We start from the raw sequence: 6,000 nt of genomic DNA on the forward strand, positions 1-6,000 counted from the left end.
AGGTATTGAGAGTTTCATGTGGTCATTGAAGTCAAAGTCAAAGTTTCTTTATTTGCAGACTATTTAAATACTTGCAAATGGTCAAACTAATACGAAAAATAAAAAGTTAAATGTGTTACTTTGTACGCATGGATCACGTTTTACCCCCTTAGGGGTGGAGTTTCGTAAAATCCTTTCTTAGCGGATGCCTACGTCAACATCTATGCATGCCAAATTTCAGCCCGATCCGTTCAGTGGTTTGGTTTGATCACTATGTCAGTCAGTCACCTTTGAGTTATCTGGTCCGTGAGCATGTAGAATTTTGTCCAATGACCCCAAGCTACCTATCGCACACTCACTGCGGGCGCCCGTCGCACAGTCGCGACAGCAATATAATTACGCGCGAGCGATAAGGATGGGAAGCTTGGGGTCATTGGACAAAATTCTACGTGCTCGCAGACCAGACTATAATAGTAACGTTATGACCCCTTCCCCCCCTTTCAGAACGACCCCCCCTCCCGCCTGTCGCTGGCGCGCGCGCCGCGTCTGCAGACCGCCGCGGGCGTCGCGTTCGGCTGGCCCGACGAGACACACGTTAAAGAGGAGCACGACGAGCTGGTGGTTTACGAGGTGGGTTGATGCTGTACTTATGTCGCTTAATTCACTTAGTGTACTTGTCATTTAATTCACTTAGTATACTTATGTCACTTAATACTTATGCCACTTATTTTACTTAGTATACTTACTTCACTTATTATACTTTCTGCAGACTACACACTATACTTACTACATTTATTTTACTTACTTCGCTTATTACAGACAGAAGCAGCTGACCAAAATATCTGGGACTACATAAAAAAAATGACATTAAATGTATGACGGATTGTACAGCGCCCCTAGCGGATACTTTCAAGAACTAAAATCTTCATAGACATTTTTGACGCACTCGATATCGAATACATTTGATTTATATTTATGCTAGCTTTCCGCCCGCGGATTCGCCCGCGTGGAATTTTGTCTGTCATAGAAAAACTATCGCGCGCTTCCCTGTTTCAAAAACCGGGATAAAAACTATCCTATGTCCTTTACCGGGACTCAAACTATCTATATGCCATATCCATATATCATCAAAATTGGTTCAGTGGTTTAGGCGTGAAAGCAAGACAGACAGACAGAATTACTTTCGCATTTATAATAATTAGTATAGATGTTACCAAATATGGCAATCATCAATTTTTTTTCTGACGATGTCCAAAACCGTCCAAACCAATCTTCTTTTATACACCACTAAATTTTTCACACCGAAAAAATTTTAACAGGTTATGTAGAAACGCGTGAAAAATTTAAAGAAAAAGATATGTTTTTCATAAAGTTAATTTTTTTATTAAATTTTCTTTAGTCCATATTATACGCGTCACAGCTGGGTCACTCCGCTGCTCGCTAGAATAGGCGTACGCGCTCGCATATTGCCCCGATCTGTCTGTCTCGCTCAGGCCTCTACCACGCTTCCAGTGTTATTATTACATACTTACTAACTTAGACCATGTTGAGTTCTAATAATTATTACATTATCTTACGTAAATACTGCTAGCGACGCGTGTGTCCATAAATTACCAATTTTAGGATGAAATTTTGAGTACCTTTATTTAACTTTTTTTTTTGCATAAATAGGGTCAGTATCAATAACTCATTACCCAGAATTTTTTTTTTTCGGTGATAAAAATTTAGTGGTGTATTGTTAACTTTAATCTGTAATGTTTTTAGAACGGAGATGAAGTGAAGCCTTTAAAGGAAGAAGAGATACATGACGCGCCGCACAGCGAGCCTGAGGTCCAGGCTTACAACGTCCACGTGGAAAATGATGAAGACCAGAACACAGGGAAAAAGAAGACCACCAAAAAGGTAGGATGTTTCAAAGAAATTCCAAAGAGAGTAACGAACAAACGAGTAATTCACAAACATTACTACGAGGTCTCACAGTGCGCGTGGACGCATAGGGTAACACACAAACCAATCATAGCTCTATTCATCGCTGTGCGTTCGATTTGCTGCTTCACATAAGCAAGCATCGTTTGTGAGTACGGTATTAAACTTTGTTAGCAAAAGAGATACAGAACGCGCCGGAGATGCAAGTCTTGTTTATATTTATGCCACTTATTTCACTTAGTATACTTATGTCACTTATTACACTTATTACACTTAATATAAAAAGTGTAAAAGTGCTTTCGAAATCCTGTTTGCAGAAAACAAATGACATGACAATATACTTTTGAGTCTTTGTCCACTAAAAAGGTCGAGAGAACTCACAAAAATAACGTATTGAGTATTCTTCAAGCTCTGATGTGTTTTGTTTCACATGTATATGCTTTTTATCCGCTCCCAGAACACATCTAATTATGGCTATGGATGGCCGATCGTAGATAATAAGAGGAAGAAAAAAAAATGTATATGCCTTTTGTCTATAGCTAACAGATAAACCGATTTTAATTCAATAATTTTCATATTCCAGACCCCAAAAGAGAAGAAGAAAAAGGTGAAGTCAAAGAAAAAGCTAAAAGCAAAAAAGGTGAACAGCAAGAAAAAGACAGAAGAAGTTCGCTCCGAGACCCCTGAGGACTTAGATATGAACGTACAAGATAACATGAGCGACGGAGGAGTTGGTAAGTTGTCATCATCATTATCTAAATACATCTTATATATATATAAAAGAAAGTCGTGTTAGTTACACCACTTTTAACTCAAGAACGGCTGAACCGATTTAGCTGAAAATTGTCAGGGAGGTAGTTTAGAGCCAGGAGAAGGACATAGGATACTTTTTATCCCGTTCGAAATAAAAAAAAAGTCTGCTTATTTATTGCCATTAAGGCGGAACAAAGTTCGCCGGGTCAGCTAGTATACTATAAAAGGAGAAACTGACTGACTCACTGACATATCAACGCACAGCCTAAACGGCTAAACGTAGGCACTTGAAATTTGTAAGGGACGTAGCTTAGGTACCGTAGAGGTGCACTAAGAAAGGAATTCCCGCAATTCCCACGGGAACGGGAATTAGCGGGAAAATCCTTTTGTATGAAAAATCTAAACCGCTTAAGTTAGACGCTTGAAATTTGGCATGCAGGTACCTTAGTAAACGTAAAGCTTAGTTACAACAGGATATTGCAAAATTCCCACGGGAACGGGAGTTAGCGGGAAAAATATTTGTATGAAAAAATCTAAACCGCGTAAGATAGATGAAGGGGGTAAAACGGGATCCACGCGTACGAAGTCGCGGGCGGCCACTAGTTAAGAAGTTAAGAACATGAAAAAAAAAGATACTGAATAAATTATTTTTAATTTTAATTTTTTTTCATCCAGTGTCTAAGTAGCTCAGGAAAAGCAGTCGCCCGGCAAGCGAAAGGTCGTGGGTTCGATTCCCGCCTTTTTTTTTTTTTTATTTGTGTTGAGCGGCTATTCTAGTTCAATAAAGTCCTAGTATCACTGCGACCGTTATCGATCTATTGTGATCGCCGCTGTTTTCCTTACAGTTCGCCTCCGAGTCCTGCATCCATTAGGAAGTGCAGTATCTTTTGGGGGGCGATATGTTTTACATCTTGTGGGCTTAGGATGTGTTTGCCCAGGTGTAAGCTCCGCTTGCGCATCAGAGGTCCGCAGTCCGTGAGAATGTGTAGTGGCGTTTCATCTGCCTCTTGGCACATCCTGCACGTTCTTGTTTCGGACAGTCCCATAGTGGACAAGTGCTTGTTTAAGCTGCAGTGTCCAGTGAGGGCTCGAACTAAGATGCGCATTTTGGTCCTACTCAGTCCTATGATCTGCTTAGAGCTTTTTCGATCATAGGCTTTTATGAGAGCTTTGGAATGAGTTAATCCTGGCGTGTCTGACCATGCCATAAAGGATTTGTTTAAATAGATGTTCTCCAGGGTCATTCGAGCGAGACTTTTGGGAACACCACAAAAGGGTTCTGGACCATATTGTGTTCCCTCCGCTCCCGCTCTGGCTAGTTCGTCGGCATTTTCATTGCCCTCGATTCCCGCATGACCTGGAACCCATCTCAGCGTTACTCTGTTCCGTTCTCCTAGAGTATTTAGTCGACTCATGCAGTTTTCTACCAACTTTGAGGTGATTAAGTTGGAGTTTAAGGCCAGCAGCGCGGCCTGACTGTCTGAGTTAATGTAAATTATGTGGTTGGCATAATTTTTTCGCAGGTTAGCTTCCGCACATTCAATAATGGCGTAGACTTCTGCCTGAAAGATAGAGGCAAATTTGCCCAGGCTTTGAGATAGCCTAAGCTTCGGCTGCTCTCCATACACGCCAAAGCCTACGTTAGGGCCCATTTTTGACCCATCAGTAAACCATATAAGGCTGCCCTTCTCACAGGTGACTTGCTTGTTCAGCCAGTCCTCCCTGTGTGGTATTTCCACTTTGTAGTTCTTTTGGAAGCTACAACTTGGAACCATGATGTCAGAAGTCATGCAAAGAGTAGGTGTGCTCTTTATAGCCTCCAGTAATGTTCTCATTCTCTGGGATATGCAATGGAAGCCCCCCTGAGCGTCTATCCTGTAGGCACTTGCCTCCGCCTCCTTAGCAATGTGCATACTTAGGGGCGTTAGGCACAGTAGTGCGTTCAGGGCCGCCCCAGGTGCGGTTGACATTGCCCCAGTTGCCATGAGACAGGCAAGCCTTTGCAGACTACCTAGTTTAACTGTTACTGTCTTTTGGCTGGTTTTGTGATACCACACTACAGAGGCGTACGATATAGTCGGCCTCACGATAGTGGTATACAGCCATAAGACAGATCGGGGATTCAAGCCCCAATTGTTGCCCATCATGCGGCTACAGGAGCCTAAGGATTCCCGCCTTAGGCAGTTCGATTTTTCAAGTTATTTATAATTTTCAAACATAAAATGAATATTGCAAAGTTAGATTATAAGGAGAGAAGATGATTATCATTAGCCTGGACGAGCTTCTGTAAGCTCATTTCAAACGAACTTTCAACTTTATTGTCTCAGGTGACACGGATGAAATCGAGCCCGACCCAGTGACGAGGATCGAAGAAACAGAAGCGAAAGAGACTGAAAAAGTAGGACCGAGGAGTAGAAAGAAGAAAGAAGCATTAACCGCAGCAGGTCAGGAGAACAACCCTCTCGAAGAAACGGCGAAAAAGGTAAGTGAACTCATGGGAAGTTTACTTTATAACATGAACTAGCGAGGGTACAATAAAATATGCATCTTTTTGAATAAGTACATGAAATTAACTTTAGTTTCATCAAAATATTAAACGATTCCTGTCGGGTTAGGATGTTCTAAAATACATAAATTCTAAATACATAAATTGCATTGAACAATTCGTCGCTTGCCTCTCTAACTGACGAATCTGCCATTTTTAAATGTTGGTCTCGAAGCGCTGGTAGGGTAAAAAGATTATGAGACATGTAGAGGCTCCTTAAGAGCATATGACGATTTGTAAGAACTATTTATTAGTCTAAACAAATAAAGAAATTTTGACTTTGACTTTGAATGTACAAAAAAAGAGTGTGATGAACATTTCCAGGCTTTGAAAAAATTTATATCTAATTGCAACTGTCAAAATTCTATCCTATTGGATGAATCTTGTACAGATAGTTTTCAGTCTGGTTGTGAGTCACCACCTACTCTAAACACCCTAAACAAAGACTACTGTCCTAGGTTATCACACACATTTACCAGCGGCTCCCCAACTAAAAATATTGAAAACACCAACATAGTAATGTTCAGTGATGAGTTAGGCAAAAATATGGGCCAACTTATTAATAGTTACTTGGGACAAAGTGTAATCAACCATTGTTTACCGGGTGCTTCCTATTTACAAATTATGAGAAAAATAACAAATTATTCGTTCTCAATAAATACCACATTAGTAATTTTAATAGGAAATAGGGGCAATGTAGGCAAAAAAGACCTACTAAATATTTTTGATAGCTTATGTTTACTTAATGTAGATAAAATAATTTTGTTCACATTCCCCTACAGTAGAAGCTTGCCACA

This window comes from Ostrinia nubilalis, chromosome 28 (assembly GCF_963855985.1).
Source record: "Ostrinia nubilalis chromosome 28, ilOstNubi1.1, whole genome shotgun sequence".
Lineage (NCBI taxonomy): Eukaryota > Metazoa > Arthropoda > Insecta > Lepidoptera > Crambidae > Ostrinia > Ostrinia nubilalis.